Genomic DNA, 23,169 nt, shown 5'->3' with positions numbered 1-23,169 from the left:
CGACAGAGTATTTCCTTTAAACACTGCCCACTGTGTCCTGTGAAAACAAGTACCTAGGTGCTCTTTAAAAGGATGGTTGGCTTGAAGTCGAACTCCTCCGTAGCAGCATAGTTTGTGTGTATCTTGTATCATTCCATAATTTGGGCCAGACCCTTCGCTGATGTACATAAGGCTATCGCCATTGACTTCAACGAAACTAGGCAGCATGACACCGGTTCAGGATCTGCCCTTCCCATTCTCCTGCTTGCGTAATGGAATGGTACAATCAGCCCCATGTTTCTAGTCTGAAAAGCGAGAGAGAGGGTAAGGATTTAAGGGAAGGGAGAAAGATGATTATTGGAAGGAAGGGAATCTTAAACTGTGACATTATTTGTTTGACCAAAACTTGTAAACCTTATTACAGCAGTTACACACTGTCAATAAAACAATTCTTTTTGCTTCCCTCACTGTATAAAGAGACCAGAACTCTAGAAAGTTTTTTTCTTTTATTGGATCCATTACACAAAGGGATAGCACACAAACAACAGGGCTCAAAATAAAACACTTTATTGAATAATAGAAGAAGGATGATATCAATATGTTTTTATCTGGTCAAGACATTTTTTCCATAACGGCCTTTTGGTGCCCAGTGCTCTAATACTCGTATGGCTACTAATGGCTTTCTAATCTCATCGTCTGTAATGCTAGAGTTTAAAATCTATTTACTTCAATTTCATGACATGCATCAGAGACAAAAGGGTGTATTTACTGGCTGTGTGTTATGTTTCTTTATTAGATTAGAAGGTGCCCAGACTTTTGCATCAGCAAGTTAACTTGAAGGTTCTTGGGCAGGGGTGGGTGTGGGGAGGTCACTTTGTAAGTAGATTCAGTGTCAAATAAAGAATCCAGAATCAAGATTCAGGTTTGTGTAACTACTATATCTGGTACTGAGTTTTAATCTTAGTTTCTCCCTTCCCTGGGCTGCAGATTGTCTTTGATCCTCGAGCATTTGATGGATCAGATTTTTACCAATAGAGGGTTTTGTATGATTTTTTTTCTTGCCTTTTCTTAGTTTAGGCTGGATCATCCTCTTCACTTCTCTCTAAGGAAGGGATTCAGATCTGACCAAGGAATGTGTGGTGATGAGGGAATGGCACCTCCTGCATGTCATCTCTCTGGCCACCTGCCCCCAGTCCTACAGAACCCCTTCTATGGGTCCTCTGTGAGAAGCCACTTCATTTGGATTCCACTTCAGTGGGATCTTGACAGGTTGGGATTGTGAGTAAAGAGAGTCCGAGGCAGTCTCGCGCCCAGAGAACTGGATAGCCACTTTGCTTCCCCTTCCTTAATTACCGTTGCTTCAGTGCAGACTATGCTACATGACTGCATCCCTTTCAGAGTGGAGGAATTTTGAACAGGCATAATGTGGGTGGCTCGTGACACTGCAGCTCACTGGCCAGGGAGTGTTATGTGTCCCCTTCTGTGCTTGACAAACAGAAGATGTGAGTCTGATACAGCCCTCACCAAGGGAGGTTAGCTCTTTAGCTTAAATTGTACAGACTCATATTTTTAGGTCTGGATTCAGGTCAATCGCCTGGTGTCTGCAACTGTTACACCAGCACTGCTCCAGGAAGAGGGAAAGTATAGGAGCAGTAGTTAGGGCCAGCCCATGGATAGGATTGGGTTTTCTCCACCCTGACTATCCCTTGCCTCCTCTCTGGACCTAAACCCTTCCAATAAATTGAAGAAAACTCCCTATATTCCTCTATATCTCACAGCGCCTCCTTTCCTATGCAGGTATTAGAGCAAGAGGGTAAAATTTGTTTATGGTCTTTCATGATTCTGCTCTTACTTCGTCTGTTCAAAATTTGCCCCCAACTTTAAAATGTGTATGTGAATTTTTGCCTGTCCCTTTCACAGTTATTTGAATCTTATTTTCCCAGACATTCCAGTCAACAAAAAGACATTTTTTGGTGAAATCCTCCAGCATTTTGTTGTGCTTCCACATCTCATGTATAGCACTGCACAAATTATCTAATTGTAGTATACAGGTTTTTGCCTTCCACTTAAGCATCAGAGACAAGCCACTATCGTTAGATGCAGAACAGGTGATCCAATCTAGTATAACTCTTCTATATAATTCTGCTGTTACTGTTAGTGAAACACGCAAATGCTGTGCTTTTCCACTAGGATGTACAATACATAACGTTTCTAAAATGTGTGAAAGAAGCTAAACTGTTAAATCATAAGGTGGTTCATTTATTAATAGATGTTAATACCAGAAGGGATCATATAGTCTGACTTTCCGTATATCACAGACTTTAGAATTTAACCTAGTTACCCATATATTGTGTCCAATAACGTGTTTGATTTCAAGAAATGGTGAGTCCACCACACCCTTTAGTAGTCTCTACCAAGTAATAATCAGCGTCACTGTTAAGAAGTGTGCCTTATTTCTAATTTGAATTTGTCTGACTTTAACTTCCAGTCACTGGTTCCTGTTGTGCCTTTCTCTCCTAGGTTGGAGACCCCTTTCATAGCCAGTAATGTTTCCCTTTTGTGTGCACAACGGTGATGCCTTGTTAGTCCTGGGTGTAAGTGAGGTCAGAGTCAGCTCCCCGATTTCTCTGTGCACGTTGGCTTTTTGCATGGATTTGTTAGACATAGCAATGTGGTTGCTTGAAAAAAAAAATTGGTATTGCTGAAGATCTTTTATAGTTGCTAGAGAAGGTTCAGTAGCTGGGGTGGGGTGGGGAGACAAAATCAAAGACTATAATTAACAAAAAGCTATTGTTGTGTGAAATATTTGACTTGAACCTCAAACGGCACTGTAACTGAGCCTCAGTTTATTTGATTTGCATTACTGAGTGAGCAGCAGTTTGCAATTAATTTTGTTTGCATCCACAAACTTGTCATCAAAGATGGTACAGGCTTTTTTGCTCTATTTGAATATTTGTGAATATCCAGAAGCTACAGTTTGATAGTGCAGTTCTAGTTGGAACCCATATTCATTGGGAAAAGGTCATATGGTGCAACAAAATATGGGCACTAATCCCACTTCTAGTTCTGGCATAGTAGTGAATCAGTGCTGTCTTGTGAGAGTGGACAGAAATCTGTCAAACCTTACCTTGCGTCAAACTTTGCTGTGATGTTCAGCCTGTGGGGGGAGGGGAGCAGGTTTATTCCATCTTGAAACTCTCTAGGAACAGAGTAGTTAAAAGTAGTTTCCAGGAATCACTTGATGTTGAAAGATTATCATGCAGTGTTTCACACACACAGTTTTACTGCTGTTTAACAGCCTCACACAGACTGCTAAAGTATGTTAATACATTGTAATAGTTATTTAACCCACTGCTGCCAATTCTCACAATAGCTGGTGATTTTCTTAAACCCCAAGTTCCTGGAATCAGGTGAGTGGAGGAGAATCTAGCTTTCATTTAAAATGTAAGCTTTTAGCCCTCCTGGTTGCAAAGAAAAGCTTGAAAATCTGTCCCAAGTGTATCCTAAAGCCTCAGAGACCAGAAAGTAAATAGATAGAACCAACACTTGTAAGTCTTTTAAAAAATTATTATGTTTAAGCCAATCTCATGATTTTGGGAGGACTAATTCATGATTATTTTTAATACTTGGGGTTGAAAGCTTTGGGTATTAGCCACACCCCTATAAACCTAAAGGATTACCATAGAACCCAGATAAAGTCCTCCACCTACTCAGGCCTGTAGGCTAATAAAGGTTCAGATATATTAAGATGTAATGACTAGGAGGGGCAGAAAAAAGGATATGGTCTGATTTGGGCCAGAATACATGCACGTTTTGGATCTGCTAGAGAGTTGTTTCTGATCAGATTCCTGAATCCTGGAGCAAATGTAGTGGCTAGATAATTTGTCCTAGATTTATAAAAGAATAGCAATAAACGTTACTAGGTTTATTATTTTCTATTTATATGATGCTGACTGAATAGATTTCATTCATTCATTTATTTGTGAAAAACCAATAGGTGACAAAAGTAAATAGCTTGTTAATATTGCAGGGCCTGATCCACCAGTTTTACATTTAATTCAGCAGAGATGTACCCCTTTCGTACACTGAGGAAAACCAGGTTTAATTTTTAAAAAAAGTATGAAAAAGGAAATAAAACCATCAAATATTCCAAAAATATTTACCATTAGGTTGTTGTTTGCTTCTGTTATCAGTGTACGAAAAGGGTACATCTCTGGTGAATTATATGTAAAACTGGTGGATCAGGCCCTGAAATATTAACAAGCTATTTACTTTCGTCATCTAACATTGCCTGGAACCTGCCCCTTTCTATAGGAGTAGTAAGATAATGATGGAGAACATTTCCCAAAAGTTCAGTTTAGAAAGGCATCCAAAATACAGAGATTTATCCAAATATCTTTGGAATCCACACTTGAGGTCTGATTCTGATCTCATGCCAGGTTTACACCAATGTAACCCTGCTGTTGAGGCATTCCCATTTTGACTGATTAGAGTTGAAATTAGACTCAGACTTGTGGCCTTGGACGTTTCCCAAAACCAGGCTCTCACGGGAGATTTCAGATATTTCCTGCATCCTGTCTAGTTAGAAGTACTGTCAGGCACTTAATACTGTGAGGAAAAACTTTCTGGTGCAATTTTGGTATTTTGACACTGGGTCCTGGTCAGAGCAGAAACTGCGCAAATGACCAGGGAAGAAAAGCTAAAACCTTTATATTCTCGTAAAAGGTTTAGTTCAAGAGGAGGGTAATGATTATGAGGGATTCCTACTTTATCCCCGGTGAAGAACAAGAAGAAAATGCAGTAAGACGTCTGAGCAGGAATGGTGACTGAGTTGTCTTTCCCTCCCTCTCTCAGCTATTCAGTGTCTCTCTCTTTCTCTCTTTCTATTTTCATATTATTTAAATTAATAATCTATGCCCCAAATCCTTCAGACTTAATGCAGACAATACTCCCGTTGAAGTCAATGGTTGCTTTGCCTGATTATAGACTATGGGTCTGAGTCTCTGTTGCCTCACACCATGTGCAGTCACTTATACAACCACAAATTCAGTGTGAAACATCCCCATGGCAGAAAGATGGCACTTGACAATGGTGAAAGTGACTACACATGATGTTTTGAGGTGACTAATTTGATCTAGGTTTTAACTCCTTAGAGTTGGGTTTTCAGCTTTTCCCATCTGTCCTCTTGTCCCCATCAATAATAATACTTGTATTAAGGGTCTTCTTTCTTCGTTTGTTGTTAGGAGCTATTTCCCCAAAGTATTTGCCTCTTTGACAGCACTAATACGCTAACTTAAATGACAACTTTAAAATAAAAACAAGGCTTATTTTTAAATCCGTCTGGCACATCTCTAGATACAAGTGCTATTGCTTAAATGATGTGGCCTTCCAGTACCCTGGCTCAAATTACAAGATAACTCTTTGGAATTCTTGTGAGTTGTTCAATAAATTCTCCATTGAAAGCTAAGAGCAAGTGGGTTAAATCACTCTTCAAGATGATTTACCTTACCCTGATTCCCTTTTCCACATAATGAAGATTATGAAGCAAATTCTTCTGCTTGTCCAAAATGCAACAATGGTTAAAACATTAAGACAATAGTAAAGTAAAAGATTCCTGTGCTTAGCAACAGTGACAACAAAAGTAGTGAGTAGCCTGGGGGCAAGGATCATGTCAGAGTTTTACTAACGAAAGAGATGGTTTTAAACACTTCAGCAGGCTGCAATGGGAAGAACTTATTAAATGAAATGCAGTTTGGCCATCAAATCATGAATTTTGCATTTCCTTGCATTACCTGTGAAACTGACTCTCTCTCTAAAAGGGGACAAAGAATGAGTAGGAAAGGAGACTTCCTCATTGTAGTGTCAGAATACACAACAAACAGGCAATGATGGAAAGATTCAGAGACAGAGTGCTGAAGATTAAAGTCTCCTCTCACACCAGTGGAGTTTTTCCTGTTCTACACCATAAACCCACTGCACTGAACACTAAGCAAGCTACAACATAAACAAGATAGAATGTAAACTTCTTAGTGCTAGGCAAACTCAAAACCAGCTAAACTTTATAACTTGTTATATAAAATGCCTGCTAAGAAAGGAGATTTTAAAGGAGTCACTAAAGGTTTGCTTATTATCATCATATTTATTAACAGAGCTGAGCATAGAATTTGATGAAGTAAATCTTTTTTTCTGTTGCATTGTCCCAGAACAGATCACAGATTTCTCCAGTTCATTCATTCCAAATTTGTTAATTTCTTGAACCAATTATTCTTAACCTACAGAATTATGAATTGCAAATATTCCAAATGAATATAAAATTCCATATTCAGGTTGACACTTATGTAACTAACTTCAATGTCCAGCAAGTTATGAGTATCAAACTGTATCTTATAATGTTAGCAGTTCTTGCTGCAGTGCTCAGCTACATTTAAATCATCCAGTCAGGAAGCAGAAACAATACCGTGTGATTTAATAATAGTATGAAATGGGCACGCACATTGTAAAATGTAAAATGTGATTTGTAGTGAATAATCAAACATTTGAGGTTAATGCAAAAATTCCCATTGATTTCAATGGCCTTTGGATCAGGACCTTACTGCATTAAATCAGCATAGTGATTATGCTGCCTTAAGTTCTTGGATAACTTGAGAGCTTTGGGAATTTTTTTCTTTTTGGGGGGGAAATAAAGAAAAATATTTGGGGCCATTTCATACCATTGACAATGAGGCAGGAATCCTCACAAATTTACATGAGGAGTTGAACTTAAAAAAAATCATGGCCTTTTGCTAATGTGCAGCATTACGTTTGCACAGTTAATTTCTTTTCCTTTTTTCTTTTCTTTAAGACCAGCAACGTGCAAGTTATTCTCACAGTAGCACTCGCTTGCCCACATTACACACATGCCGAATTTTTTAGTCATATTTTCCCTCTTATTATGTATTATTTGTAATGCAGTCACTCCTGCAGGAATCGAAGCCCAATTGCGCTAGACACTGCACACACCAATAATAAAGAAGATGTAAAGAGCCTACAATCTAAACATATGACAAAAGACAACGGGATAAAAAACAACCAAACTAAGGTGACAATGAAATAATTGTGTATGATAGAGCAAGCAGCAGTCACAGCATTCCCATTGCCGTGTCAAATATTTCAAAATAATACATCCATACAATGTAGCTGAGTTATCATTGCTGTAGGGATGTTCCATAACTGTTGATCTCTTGACTTTTTAAAATTTTATCTCTGCACACTTAACATTGCATTGGGCTTTCTCTGCATTGAATGTGCACAGTATTTAGAATATTCCTTTGTTAGATTCTATATTTTCCACCCAACTCAGTCATTCCAGGAGACCTCCTTTATGGCTAGTTAACAAAAGCCAGTCTTCCTTTTAGAATTCTTAAGAGTGGGTGATTTAGGTTTAATCAGGTTAAATATGAATCATTGGCTAGTTCACATCTGATGTACCCTACGGATAACTGGAGCCAGTTTTATCAATATCACTTTTTCAGTTCATTGACTTTATTTAGCCACAAGGGCTAGGGAGTATTTTCATGCACCTCTTCACCAACAGTCTGTTCTTGTGAAACTTTGTGGAAAATTACAAGGAATTGTCACAAAGCTGGAGTGGGGACCTTTTGGCTCAGCAGCTGTCTTGCCTTTCCTTTACCTGCCGGGCTCTTGTATTATGTTTGCCACCAGTACAGGAAGAGCTAAAAATTCAAAGCAGAGAAAACATACAGTGTGGGTCTCCTGTTGTTTTACATCAAAGAGCTGAGCAAGACCCCCCTAATAATTCTGATGTCAGTAATTCATAATAGCAATGCGAGGGGTGCAACTTACTTTCCATAAAAATGCAGTGCAAGGTTCAAAGAAATGACTCATTTGGAATTGTGCATCAGAAAAATGAAAATTAAAATGTATACCTTAAAGTCAGACAACTTCAGGGGCATGTTTTAATTCTGATTGCATGGCTCCTCTGTATACTTGGCATTCAACTACCCTTGACAACACACTGGCCTCTGTGATATTTGGTGCCTCTCAAGGTTTCACTATTCAGACTTTCACTATTCTGCAGCTCCTCATCCCAGACAAGTTTGGAGTCGTCAGATCCATTTTATTTAACAAAGGAGGACAGTAGCTACCTCAGTTGTATTAGTGGTAACGGGAGCTGAGCACCCAAGTATGCCTGAACAGCACTGCTGTTTGAAACCTCTTACAAGTTGGGCATGGAAAATGGATTACTCTGACCGGTTAATAGGAGTTCCGGTCATTAATAATATATAGAAAGTACCCACTTATACTCATTCAAGCATTCCCCTTTTTTAAAAATCCATAAATTGCACCATCACATTTCCTATGCAGTTAAAAGCGTTCCAATTTCCTGCCCATTTTTGTTTTTATTTGATAGTCACTGGACCAGTTGAAAGCCTTCTTCACTGGATCTTTCCATTTACTATTAGAGCACCAGCTGCTGCATTCAAAAGCACGGTAGGTGCCTAGTTTCCTACAGGGTTTTAATTTCTGTTATAAGAATCTAATTTGATGTTTTTCACTAAAAATCTGAAAGAAATCAGCCACTTAAAATGCTTGGGGATGTTTATAGGGCAGCCGGGCAGCTTTCAAGTTAAGTTTGTTTCCAGGAAGGCTATACTGAAAGCCGATAACCACTCATCGATTTACCTTTTACATAAAAAGTAACATGAAAGCAGCTGATTCATCTCTGAAGTGCTGCAGTGCGCAGTGCCCAGGAAAGGGAGAAATACTGTGTTTTTCATTGATGTTTGGCCACCAGAGCTCAACAGCACTTGGCAAGTGGAGAGACATCTACAGGGAAGGCAGGGGGTCTCCTCCACCCTAACAGTCTGCTTCAGAGGCAACTGAGCTGCTTGGGGGTTTTACTTCTGCCTAGAAATCAAAATTGGTAGCATTTTAACTGATTCTGGTTCCGTTTTCTTATGTGGGAATAAAATGCACAGGATGGGAACCACTCTGCAACCCAAACTCTGTGGTTGAACAATAATGTCTATCATAATGTGGAAGCCAAGAGTTTCAAAAGTGACTAGTGATTTCAGATGCCTCAATTTTTGAGTGTCCGATCTGAGACACCTTAAATGGGCCTAATTTTCAGAAATGATGAAGCACCCACCCTTTGAAAATCAGGCCTCTTGTCTCAAGCTGGCCATCCAAAATCACTAGTCACTTTTGATAATGATCCAGGCCCTAGGCTGATGTAAATAGGTATAGTTCCATTGCAGATTTGGATTTTCAACGTTTAATTGGAAACGTGACCACTTTTCTGTTAAAAATGCAAAACTATGGATGTCAATCTGATAAGAAATCTATAGTAGAAGCACATAGTCCTTCTGATACATCCCTGGGTTTTGGCAATCTAACGGTAAGGTCCAGAAGCTCAAGCAGCCATGCTTCTGGACCCTGCTCTTTGTGCAGCATTACAATTTCTTGTGCTTTGGGGCATGCAATACAATCTAGTGTTTATAGCCCCAGAGCATGCAAAATTTTAAGGCCTTGTTCCTGCAGATTCTCTCTCAAGCATCACTCCCCATGAAGCCAATGGAAGACTTGTCTGAGTAAAAGACTTCAGGATTGAGCCTTGAAAGAGGAGACATGGCTCCCATCAGAGAGGCTGAAGCCCAACTGACTCCTCCTGTGGCTACCTCAGGAGATAGGATTTTCCAAAAGAAGCTATATGGGTCTCCAACTGTCACCCAGATGAAGACTAACACTATGACCAGATCTTCAAAGAGAGAAGGGTAGGTCTGGTTACATGTATGGAAGAACCAAGTCTGGTCTTTGTGGAGAGAGAGAGAGTGGGGGGTCTGGGAGAGTCTCAGAGGACTGTGGGGACAGTGTGAGTAGCTGTTGAGATTGCAGGGGAATTAAAAAAAATATGGACAGGTGTCCAAAGTTGTGGATGCTTATCTGAATGTGACCTCCAATCCTTTTGAGATTTATTCTTTGTATCCCTTAAATCCTGCCTGAACTAATCACCCTCAAAATTTTGGGAATTATGATAATCCAGAATGGTTTTGGCTTTTAATTATTGAGTTAAGAAGTCACCACTAGCTACCATATGATATCTTTGCCAGTGGAAGGGAGCAGTGCATGGAATGGAATTAAAGGGTAAAGAAAACACAATTAATGAAGTGAGTGATGATTTGTAAATTCATGAGCACATGAAGTAAAACTATTAGCCCTTAGAGTAAGCCCAGGTGCTAAATTCTGGAACCTTAAAAATGGTATGTAGGTATAGTATAACAATTTGTGGCCTCAGCATCTCCCCCCCCCCACCGCCTTTTTTTTTTTTTTTTTTTTAATTCTTGGTCTTGCTTATTCATGTATTAACTCCAGTCCTTACAGACATACTGGGACTTTACAGATTCGGAAACAATAAATTGTAATATTAATATAGAAAAGATCATGAGTCATTAACAAGAAACAAGTGCCAAAGATGCTGCAGAGGGAAAAAAAATCTTTTCAACTTTTCTTTTTTACTATAAAAGGAGAGCCTAAATAAAGGCGGAAGATGTAAAAATAGTTATTTCTTAGTGCTGCTTTCAAAGAGGTCTTTAATGATGAGCGTAGTATTTAAATTCTTTTATAAGGTCTTTAATTTTTTTTTAATCTGAAAGTGGAAAAGAAGGCGTCAACTGAGGCAAGGCATTTTTGGTGGAAAAGAAAGAAAGAAAAAGGTTTTGGGGCAGTCCAGAGTTTCAGAAGCTCTCCAACATTTCAATCTTAAATAGAGATGTTCAGACTTTAAAGTCTATTTTATATCTCTGTGAAGTGATGTGTTGTTAATAAGAGGGGTTTTTTTATGTTAGCCTTTATAATTCCATTTATTAGAGGTTCTGCGGCTCTGATAAAGCATTTCTGAGGATCTGACCCTGAAAAAAAAAAAGTGTGATACAAGCTCCTGCTCTATAATTTGTGGGACAATCCAGGGAGGGAAATAGAGAAAGTAAAATGCAATTAGGAGAGGGCGTTAGGGAATAGTTTTGGACTCTAAAAAGGTGCAGGGTCCTGATTCACCTTTGTTTTGCCCCTTGGTCGTCTTGCACACCAGCAGTGGTAAACTGCTACCTACCTGATGTGGGAGCATTTCAATGGTAGAGTTCTAACTTTGTACAGGTATAAAGGAGTACACAAGGGGCTGGATAATAGTTAATCTGGCCTACAGTAATTAATAGGAACCAGAGAGGATCTCCCCCCTGTCAACTGCCTAATACTAGAGATGTGTCCATTGGCCAGAACTGGAGAAGCAATGTGACAGCGTACAGGGACACAGACAGAAATCATTACATGCAAAATAGCCACATTTTGGCAGTCACTGTTCATAGGCACCAGACAGAAAACCTGTCCCCAGCAGGGGAGATGACATTTTTCTACTGCAATTCTCTAAAAATAAACAAGTAAACAACAAACCTGGGTAAGGCAGCCTTTGGGTCCTCCATGATACGAGGAGCATTTTAGAGTAGAGTGTTAGGGGCCATGAGCTGGAGTTCTATCCATCTGTACATGCATATGGTCCTCCTCAGTGTAGAATCTGAGCACCTTTAGCATGACCTAGACCTACACATCCCCCTCCTGATTAGGAGAGGGGCGGGGCTCTACATGATGAGCATGATCTGGCTTTTGTAGAACGTAGGTGCACCGGTTTACAATTCAATTTTATCTTGAACATATTTTCATGATGAAAAAATGTGAACATTCAGCACAGTACAAAAATGTGCTAAACAGATTCAAATAAGGATAATGGGAATCTGGGATTTGTAAGTACAATACTTATACTTGCTTACATGTCATGGATGTGTGAAGTACAGTGGTTTAGGAAAAATGAGAACTGGACTTCACTTGCCTTGATTTGCGCATGCCTTGATTTGAATCAAACAGGAACACTTTTGAGGTTCAAAACACTTATGGGAGATTTATTGGTTCATGTCTCTGGATTCCCTGTTTTGGCAGATATCTGCTACCCCACCCATCTCACTGGGCAAGCTCTGGCTGTAAAAGCCAGACTACACTTCTAAAAGTTAGGCTTTGTCACATCGCTACAGCACATAGTAAAGGGTGGTATGTCTCTGTGCCACCTCCGGAGAACCCCAGGGAAAGAATTGTGGCCCAGAGAGTCCTTATTTCTCACTGTTCCTGGTGTGTGAGGAATGGATGGTACAGGTACTGCTGGCCTAACCAGCCATAAATCACTACCTACATCCCTCAGTGCACTGGCTCAGCTGCACCGGCCGGTAATTAGATGGATTGGAGAGAAGGCTCCCTCCCATTCCCCACTCCTTCCTGCCATCTGCTTTGGCATAGTCCAGCTTACTCCTGTGTGCCTGGCCAAAGGTCGAAGAACCCAGATGGGGTGTAAAGTGGATTCGTGCTCCCTTACCTGCCTGCAGGGGGTTGTAGTACGAGTCACAATCTAACCTTAATCTAAGGTTCCATAATGAATTGCTGGTAAAGCTAGGAATGAAACACTGAATTTCTGATTTCCTACTCAATTCTCTAGACTAAACTCCCTCCATGAGGGTAAGGAAGTCCCAGTCAGTTCTATTTTTTTCCCCCTATAAGCTTGGATACTGTGTCAGGTTTGATGCTTTGAGGCTAGTGTTTGACTAGGTACTTGCTAATTTTGCTGTAAACAGAATCCAAGCCCAACACGATTAGCACATCCACAGTGTTTTGTCTCATAGCTATATAGATACAGTGACCCTCTCACATCCCCATAATGATTTGGTATTTACTCTAACAACGAACAATGCTGAATTAAAATCTCTTTGGCTTCTCCAGCTACCAGCCCAAGCTGCACCTTTCTTTTCCCACCTCTCTCAACCCTTGTCTCACAGATATTTAATAAAAAGAACGAGGAGTACTTGTGGCACTTTAGAGATTAACAAATTTATTTGGGCATATGCTTTCATGGGCTAAAACCCACTTCATCAAATGCGTGCAGCGGAAAATACAGTAGGAAGAGAACATGAAAAAATGGGAGTTGCCATACCAACTCTAACGAGACTAATGAATTAAGGTGGGCTATTATCAGCAGGAGAAAAAAATACTTTTGTAGTGATAATCAGGATGGTCCATTTCAAACAGTTGACAAGAATGTGTGAGTAACCAAGAAGGTGGTTGTGTGACTGAGAGCAACGCTTCCTCAGCTCTCATCCCCTAACACCCCTACTCTGTTTGCACTACATTGATGACATCTTCATCATCTGGACCCATGGAAAAGAAACCCTTGAGGAATTCCACCATGTTTTCAACAATTTCCATCCCACCATCAACCTCAGCCTGGACCAGTCCACACAAGAGATCCACTTCCTGGAAACTACAGTGCTAATAAGCGATGGTCACATAAACACCACCCTATACCGGAAACCTACTGACTGTTATACTTATCTACATGCCTCCAGCTTTCATCCAGACCTCATCACATGATCGATTGTGTACAGCCAAGCTCTAAGATACAACTGCATTTGTTCCAGTCCCTCAGACAGAGGCAAACACCTACAAGATCTCTATCAAGTGTTCCTAAAACTACAATACCCACCTGCTGAAGTGAAGAAACAGATTGACGGAGCCAGAAGAGTACCCAGAAGTCGCCTACTACAGGACAGGCCCAAAAAAGAAAGTAACAGAATGCCAGTAGCCGTCACCTTCAGCCCCCAACTAAAACCTCTCCAGACATTATTAAGGATCTTCAACCGATTCCTCACTCTCACAGCTCTTGGGAGACAGGCCAGTCCTCGCTTACAAACAGCCCCCCAACCTGAAGCAAATACTCACCAGCAACCACACACCACACAATAAGAATACTAACCCAGGAACCTATCCATGCAACAAAGCCCATTGCCAACTCTGTCCACATATCTATTCAAGGGACACCATCATAGGACCTAACCACATCAGCCACGCCATCAGGGGCTCGTTCACCTGCACATCTACCAATGTGACATATGCCATCATGTGCCAGCAATGCCCCTCTGCCATGTACATTGGCCAAACCAGACAGTCTCTACGTAAAAGAATAAATGGACACAAATCAGACGTCAAGAATTATACCATTTAAAAACCAGTCGGAGAACACTTCAGCCTCCCTGGACACTCAGTTACAGACCTAAAAGTCGCAATTCTTCAACAAAAACACTTCAAAAACGAACTCCAACGAGAAACTGCAGAACTGGAATTAATTTGCAAACTGGACACCATTAAATTAGGCTTGAATAAAGACTGGGAGTGGGTGGGTCATTACACAAACTAAAAACTATTTCCCCGTGCTAATTTTCCCCCTACTGTTACTTACACCTTCTTGTCTACGGTTGGAAATGGGCCATCCTGATTATCACTACAAAATTTTTTTTTTCTCCACCTTAATTGGTCTCGTTAGAGGTAGTATGGAAACCCCCATTTTTTCATGTTCTGTATATATCTATATCTATATCTATAGATATAGATAGATAAATATCTTCCTAGTGTATTTTCCACTGCGTGCATCTGATGAAGTGGGTTTTAGCCCACGAAAGCTTATGCCCCAAAAAATTGGTTAGTCTCTAAGGTGCCACAAGTACTCCTTGTTCTTTTTGCTAATACAGACTAACATGGCTACCACTCTGAAAGATATTTAATAGTTCATTCCATTTAGACTTTCTGGACATTTTCCATAGCCCCTCTCAGGCTTTGACCATAATATGAACTTGTCATGCAGTAATAACAGAAAGAGTTGGGGGAACAAGCTTACCTGCGTATTACAACCCTCGGTCCACAACCACACTAAAACTTCATCAGATAAACAAATAAGAACTTGCCGTATGACTGGAGAGTGGTTAGGGCAAGGCTCCTGTCAGTATTGGTCACACAGGATGGTATGAGCCTGATGCAAACGATGCACAGTGGGGTCGTGCAGACGGCTACTCACCTTGCTGGAAGAGGCCCAGGGACCCCTGCAAATTAAATTTTGTTTCCATCACCAAATAGTCTCTTGCAGTGTGGCGAGAGAGCATGTGACTGTGCACTATAAAATACTATACACCTTTTCCTTAGAAACCCCTCTCCCCCGCCACACACATACCTGCCCCTTTGCTACTATTGCAAAGCATTCCTATAAGGGGCTTTCCTGGAATGGCAGCTAATTACTTGGCATGGCAGCACTTGTGTAGTAATCTTAAACCCTACCAGGGAGAAATTTTCTAATTACAATTTCAGAGACTCTTGATAAGCACTAGTTTACTCAGATTGTACAGAGGGAGGGAGTTCCCACCCCCTCTCCCTCCCTCTTGCAGTTAGAACTTTATTATGGCAAATTCAGCTACTAAACTACTTGATTAATTCATGAATAAAGAACATACAGCACTAAATAATTTAAAGAAATCTTGGGGTTTTTGGGAGGAGGGTAAGGGGGGGGAAACTCTTTGCTATGAAATTTCGATCCTGAGCTAAATAGAGCTGGTGCTGCATTAGAAGAAGAGTCTTTCCCCTGCTAAAGGGCAAAAATAACGAAGGGTTAAAAATACACACATACATACGCCAAGAAAAAAAAACACCACAAAGCTGTTACTTAACTACAGCAACATGTACGTATGGCAGTTATCGTAATATACATATAGATTTGTGACATAAATTTGCCATGCTTGAGCAAAGTGGACTTCAGCACAGCTGGTCACATCACATCTCTGTCAAGTTCAATGTATTATATTCAATTCCCAGGACTGTCTGATGTATGGCACCTGTCCATTAAAATGTTATTTTTGGCAAGTTCTGTCATCCAGGGGAAAACAATACCATGCAGGATGCACAACATCAGTTTTTATTCACAGGTACATTTTCATCGGCACTGCTGGGATGCACATTTTCTTTTTTGTTATTTTTATTCCCGGTGGCTTATTTTCCCCTGTTCATTTAATGCTCCAGCACAGTAGTTTCACCCAGATAAATTATTTGCAATTAAACCTGAGTCTAATGAAAAGGGAGACTTTATATTCTCCTGTTATCATTATTACGGCTCTTGTAAGAGATTTGAAGGCTCAGTGGATTGTTAATTGGACATGGTGACTTCCAGCTGTAGGTCACTGGTTTGAGTCGGGGGAGTGTGGAGAAGAGGGCTGCTCGAGATGAAGCGGTGAGCTGTGTGAAATGTGTTTGTGCTCTTGGGCCACCTCCTACTGGAGTGGTGTCTGCATCATGTTGGCGCTCTTCATCCAGAAGCCAAAAGTGAGTGGGTGTGCAAGTTGATCTACTATATAATGCCTGAGTAGATCCTTTCAGGCCCGCAGCACAGTGGCAGGGTGGTTACGGAAAGGGTGAGCATGTAATGCTTTGTCCCCTTCCACAGCATGTGATTTGGAAGATGTAGTCAGGTTAGTGAAAAGCTCTAAAGTTGCCAACTTTCTAGCTGCACAAACCCAAACACCCTTGCCTCGCCCCTTCCCCGAGGCCTGCCCGGCCCCTTCTATGAGGCCCCGCCCCCACTCACTCAGTCTCCCCTCCCTCTGTTGTTTGCTTTTCCCCACCCTCACTCACTTTTGCCAGATTGGGGCAGAGGATTGGAGCATGGGAGGGGGTGAGGGCTCTGACTGGGGGGCGCGAGCTCTGGGGTGGGGCTGGGGAAGAGGGGTTTGGGATGTGGGCGGGGGCTCCAGGCTGGGGCAGAGGTTAAGATTCAGGAGGAGGTTCACGGTGCGGGCTCTGGGAGAGAGTGTGGGTGCGGGAGTGGGCTCAGGGCAGGGAGGTTTGGGGTGCAAGCGGTCAGCAGTTTTCTCGCCTCTTTACAAGTTTCAGCCTTAGGGCTTTGTAAATAGTTTTAATTGTTGTTAGTTGTCAGTCAAAGTTGTAAATAGTTAGCAGTTAGAGTCCCAGCGGGACTTTGCCCCAGGCAGGATATGCTCCGGTCCCCTGGGTTTAAGCCCTGCACGGACTGTAGCAGGCCTATGCCTGTCAGCAATCCCCACGGCAGCTGCCTCAAGTGCTGGGGCGAATCGCATGTCAAGGAGAAGTGCCGCATTTGTAAAAACTTTCAGCCACTGACTCAGGAGTGGGATATCTGTCTACGGGCTATCCTTATGGAATATGCCCTTCGCCCAGCGTCTGAGCCTTCCCACCAAGACTCAGCGAGTACCCCGGCATCGTTGCATAGTGCACCGCTCCACGTCTCCAGTGTCTAAAAAGAAGACATGGAAGCACAGCTCCCTGACACCAGGCAAAAAGGCCCACATGTCCTCAGGCAAGGGACCCAGTTCAGCCCACCTGGCCACTCCAGAACCGCGAATGTGCGCCTGACCAGTTGGAGCTCTTCACTCCTCAAAAGGTCCATCACCAACTCAAGGGAGCAATTTAGGAACCCAAGTCCCTGCCGGCATCGGCACCCACCCAGGCCTCCCCGGCATGGAGAGAACAAAGGCCTCCCCCAGTGCTGTTGACGCAAGAGGGGCAGCAGGATGCGGCAGAGGCTCCCCAAGAGGGCAAGCCAGTCGCCAAGATCTTTCAAGGGTTAGTGGAGTGCCGACAATTCCCTGAGATGAGACAGTACTCCCCACCTCAGCTCCACAAATCCCTGGAGCTGCAGCCCAGATCCTCTGGGGCCCACTCCCAATCACTGGCACTTCGATCGTGGTCACCACCACCCAGACGTGGATTGCCTAGAGAAAGGCGTCGGTCTCCGTATCACTGGCACCGCTCGCTCTCCTACCGTTCGGCCTCTCGTCGCAGATCCCCATCACCTACCACGTGGGAATGCTCCCCATCCAGGCTCAGGTCTTCCCGGCACCGCTACCATTCACCCAGACACCCACACCACTCATCCCGCACCAGTTCCGACAGCAACCATCAGCAGGCACACCCCAAGCATCGATGGCCTCTCTGAGGTTGCCAGAAGTGGAGGCCTCTGGTTATCCCCTGGGCCCAGTACCACCCATGCAACTGGGGCCAGAGACCTCTTCAACTTTGACGGCGCAGCAATGACATCAAGGCCAGTAGCCAGCGCAGTGGCCTTACTGGAGCACATGGGGAATGCCAGTCATGGCAATGCCTTCTTCTCAATGGTCATTGTCAACCACCTTGGAGCACCAGGCTCAGTGTGTGCAGATCATTCAGAGGTCGGGATTGAGGATGCGGCACCCACCCCTAACCCTCCCTCCCCAGTGGTGGATGAAGCCGTGGAACCTCCTCCGGTAACCCAGTCATCATCATCGTCCCCAGCTAAGACAGTTGTGGGACTCTCAAGGGCCAGCCTACCAGATGACTTCAAGGGGCATCAGGCTCTGCTCTGAAGTGTGGAAGAAAATTTGAGTTTGCAAGTAGAGGAAATGGCCGAGCAGACAGACACACTGTTTAATGTTCTCTTGGCCACCACCCTTGCCCAGGTCACTCTACCAGCCCACGAAGGTCAAAGCCCTATGGCAAACCCCTTCTTCCATCCCTCCCACTTCCAAGAGGGCTGAGAAAAAGTACTTTGTCCTGGACAAAGGGTTTGAGTATCTGTATACCCACCCACCTCTGGGCTCGTTGGTTGTCTCTGCGGCCAACGAAAAAGACAAGCAGATACACTCCTCCTCCACTCCCAAGAATAAAGAGGTCAAGAGGCAGGATCTCTTTGGGAAAAAAAAGTATTTGATTGCCAGCCTGCAATTCCGGGTGGCAAACCACCAGGCCCTCCACAAGTTCCAGGAGTCTCTCCTACAAGGGTTGGTCCAGGAGTTCAGCATCCTGGTGCAATTTACAGCCTCCCTTCCATCCCAACCCTCCTCTTCCCCGTCCCCATTCAGGGACCCTTCTCATGAGCAACTCCTCATTCAGGAGGTCAAAAAGCTCCTCTGCCTGAGGGCTATGAGGATAGGGTTTACTCCCGTTATTTCCTAATTAGGTCAAAGGGGGCCTAAAATCCATCCTGGACGTGCATCACCTCTCTCAAGAAGTTGAGGTTCTGCATGATAGCCCTGGCCTCCATCGCTCCTTCCCTGGATCCGGGAGACTGGTATGCCCCTCTTGACTTAAAGAACGCTTATTTTCACATCTCCATATTCCCAGGGCACAGGATTTTCCTCCATTTCATGGCGGGAGGGCACCCTAAGGGTATTCACAAAGTGCATGGCACCAGTGATGGTTTACCTCAGGCATCATGTGGTCCACCTTTTTCCATACCTTGACGACTGGCTCATCAAGGGCAGGTTTCCAGATCAGGTTCAAAGTAGCCTCGACCTGGTGCTTTCTACTGCTACGACCTGGGCCTGCTAATAAACATGGAAAAGTCCACCTTATTACCAGTCCAACACATAGAGTTCATCAGAGCCATTCTAGACTCCACACAAGCCATAGCCTTCCTTTCGGAAGAACATTTTCATACCATGTCAGACCTGATCTCACATTTATGAAACCACCCGCTCACTATGACCCACACCAGCCTATGTCTCATGAGTCACATGGCCGCATGCACCTATGTGGTCAGCCAGGCTCGGCTCCACCTATGGCCCCTACAGGTGTGTCTGGCCTTGGTCTACGTTGCCAACAGACCAAGTGGTCAGGGTACCGGGCCATGTCCTTTCATCCCCAAACTGGTGGCTGAATCCCCAGTCGGTGCTGCAGAGAGTTCCCTTTGTGACCCCATCCCCGTTGCTGACTCTGGTCTCCAACGCCTCGTACTTGGGATGGGAAGCCCACCTGGGAAAGCTCAGCATCTAGGGCCATTGGCTGTGGGACAACCTAGCCCTTCATATCAATGTCAGGGAGCTCAGAGCAGTTTGTCTGGCTACCAGGCATTCTTACCCCCATCTAAAAGGCAAGGAGGTTCAGGTACTGATGGACACTACCGCCATGATGTATTACATTAATAGGCAGGGTGGGGCCAGGTCTTCGGCCCTTTGTCGGGAGGCTCTCATCCTCTGGGACTTTTGTGTGTGGCATGCCATTCATATGGTGGCTGCCCACCTACCTGGCATCAAGAACGTCTTGGTGGATCACATCAACAAAGCTTTCTTGTCTCGCCATGAATGGTTGCTCCATCTGGAAGTGGTGAGCCTAATCTTTCACAGGTGGGAGACTTCCCAGGTGGACCTGTTCACGTTCAGGCAGAGCAGAAAGTGCCACATGTTCTCTTCCCTGCAGGGAAGGGAGAATGGGTTTCTGTCTGACAGCTTCCTAATTTCGTGGTCGGGAGTGCTGATGTACACCTTCCCACCGGTGCCACTAATCCACCAGATCCTGATAAAGATGAAGCAAGACAAAGAAAACATCAACCTCATAACCCTAGCGTGGCCTCGCCAGCACTGGCTCGGCATGCTACTCAGTCTTTCGGCAGCTGCCCTGCTGCAGCTGCTACTTCAACCGGATCTGCTGTCCCAGAACCATGGCAATCTGCCACATCCATACCTGGCGGTGCTGCACCTGACAGCTTGGTTACTGGAAAATCATGGAGCAGGTCCTCAAGGAATCAATTCTGAAGCACTTTGAGGAGAGGAAAGTGATCAGGAACAGTCAGCATGGATTCACCAAGGGCAAGTCATATCTGACTAATCTAATTGCCTTCTACAAGGAGATAAGTGGGTCTGTGGATGAGGGGAAAGCAGTGGATGTGTTATTCCTTGACTTTAGCAAAGCTTTTGATACGGTCTCCCACAGTATTTTTGCCGGCAAGTTAAAGAAGTATGGGCTGAATGAATGGACTATAAGGTGGATAGAAATTTGGCTAGATCATCGGGCTCAACGAGTAGTGATCAATGGCTCCATGTCTAGTTGGCAGCTAGTTTCAAGTGGACTGCCCCAAGGGTCGGTCCTAGGGTCGGTTTTGTTCAATAACTTCATTACTGATCTGGAGGATGGCGTGAACTGCACTCTCAGCAAGTTTGCAGATGACACTAAACTGGGAGGAGTGGTAGATATGCTGGAGAGTAGGGATAGAATACAGAGGGACCTAGGCAAATTAGAGGATTGGGCCAAAAGAAACCTGATGAGGTTCAACAAGGACAAGTGCAGAGTCCTGAACTTAGGACGGAAGAATCCCATTCACTGTTACAGACTAGGGACCGAATGGCTAGGCAGCAGTTCTGCAGAAAAGGACCTAGGTGTTACAGTGGACAAGAAGCTGGATAGGAGTCAACAGTGTGCCCTTGTTGCCAAGAAGGCTAATGGCATTTTGGGCTATATAAGCAGGAGCATTGCCAGCAGATCGAGGGACGTGATCATTCCCCTCTATTCAACACTGGTGAGGCCTCATCTGGAGTACTGTGTCCAGTTTTGGGCCCCACACTACAAGAAGGATGTGGAAAAATTGGAAAGAGTCCAGCGGAGGGCAACAAAAATGATTAGGGGGCTGGAGCACATGACTAATGAGGAGAGGCTGAGGGAAGTGGGATTGTTTAGTCTACAGAAGAACAGAATGAGGGGGGATTTGATAGCTGCTTTCAACTACCTGAAAGTTGCAGTGGGGGAGGTTTAGGTTGGATATTAGGAAAAACTTTTTCACTAGGAGGGTGGTGAAGCACTGGCTGGGATGATTTAGTTGGTGTTGGTCCTGCTTTGAGCAGGGGTTGGACTAGATGACCTCCTGAGGTCCCTTCCAACCCTGATATTCTATGATTCTATGATTCTGTGTGGCTGAGCATGGACGAGTGGGCATGCTCTGCTGGTGTCCAACAGGTCTTTTTGGGCAGCAGAAAGCCATCCATCAGAGCAACCTACCTGGCGAAGTGGAATTGGTTCATGTGCTTGGCCTTGGATCAGCAAATCTGGGCCAAGGCGGCCCCGCTGCAGGACATCCTAGACTATTTGCTGCACCTCAAGCTCCAGGGCCTGTCGCTGTCTTCAATAAGAGTTCACCTGGTGGCCATTTTGGTGTTCCACCCTCCGTTCCAAGGCAGGTTGATCTTTGCCCATTCTATGACAGTGCGGTTCTTAACAGGTCTGGCACACCTCTACTTGTATGTCCGGGACCCAGTTCTCCACTGGGACCTGACTCTTGTACTGGAAAGCCCCTAAGACCTCCCTTCAAACCCTTGGCTTCATGCTCCCTCCTGTTTCTCTCTTGGAAGGTTTATTTCTTGGTCCCTATAACTTTGGCCTGCAGGGTGTCCTATGTGGTCTTCTACAAGGACAAGGTCCAGTTGCATCCACACCCGGCCTTTCTGCCCAAGGTCGTCTCCCAGTTTCATACAGGTCAAGATGTATCCTTTCTGGTCTTCTGTCCAAAACCTCATGCGATGTATGAGGAATGCAGGCTACATACCCTGGACGTCAGATGGGTGCCAGCCTTCTACATAGCTAGAATGAGGCCATTCTGTAATTCAACACAGTTGTTCATTGCTATCATAGACAGACTGAAGGATTGCCCGGTGTTGGGCCTGAGAATTTCGTCTTGGATTACGGCCTGCATCTGTTACTGTTATGAACTGGCGAAGGTGCCCCTGCTGGCGATCGTGATGGCCCACTTGACTAGGGCGCAGGTGTCATCGACAGCCTTCCTGGTGCAAGTGCTGATCCAAGAGATCTGTCGGGCTGCTACCTGGTCCTCCATCCACACTTTTGCATCTCATTAGGCGATCACGCAGCAAGCACGGGATGGCTCTGAGCCTGCCTCCAAGGATTCTGCTTGTGACTCACCTAGAATGGAATTAACAGGAGCAAACACTTGAAGAAAAAACAATTACCGACCTTTTGTAACTGTTGTTCTTCGAGATGTGGTGCTCATGTCCATTCCATTTCCTGCCCTCCTGCTCCTCTGTCGGAGTTGCTGGCAAGAAGAAACTGAGATGGTGTAGGCCAGTGGCGCCTGATATACTGACACATGAGCGCAGCACTCAAGGGGTCGCCACAGCCGGCCCTCCGGGTATTGCTAAGGCAAAAGTCTCTGACAACTACCCACGTGGGCACGCGCACACCTAGAATGGAATGGTCATGAGCAACACATCTCGAAGAACAACAGTTACAAAAAGTAGGAAACCATTTTTTTCTATGTATAGAGATTACTTTGTGGGCATCCCATGCACTTTATAGTTGCCATCAGTTCTAAAGGCAGACTAACTGGGCAAGATCTTCTGCTACTAATGGATCCCATAGAACTTTAGGGCTGGTGTTTAATGTTCAACAAGACATGCGGAGACTGTATTGTGAGAGTGAAAGCTTTCACAAAGCTTGCATAATGGCTCTGTGACTATCAAAATTCACCTCCCGACCTGACAGCAGGGT

The sequence above is a fragment of the Trachemys scripta genome, chromosome 6 (assembly GCF_013100865.1).
Source record: "Trachemys scripta elegans isolate TJP31775 chromosome 6, CAS_Tse_1.0, whole genome shotgun sequence".
NCBI classification, from domain to species: domain Eukaryota; kingdom Metazoa; phylum Chordata; order Testudines; family Emydidae; genus Trachemys; species Trachemys scripta.
The sequence above is the reverse complement of the archived record's forward strand: the minus strand, read 5'-3'. Positions refer to the sequence as shown.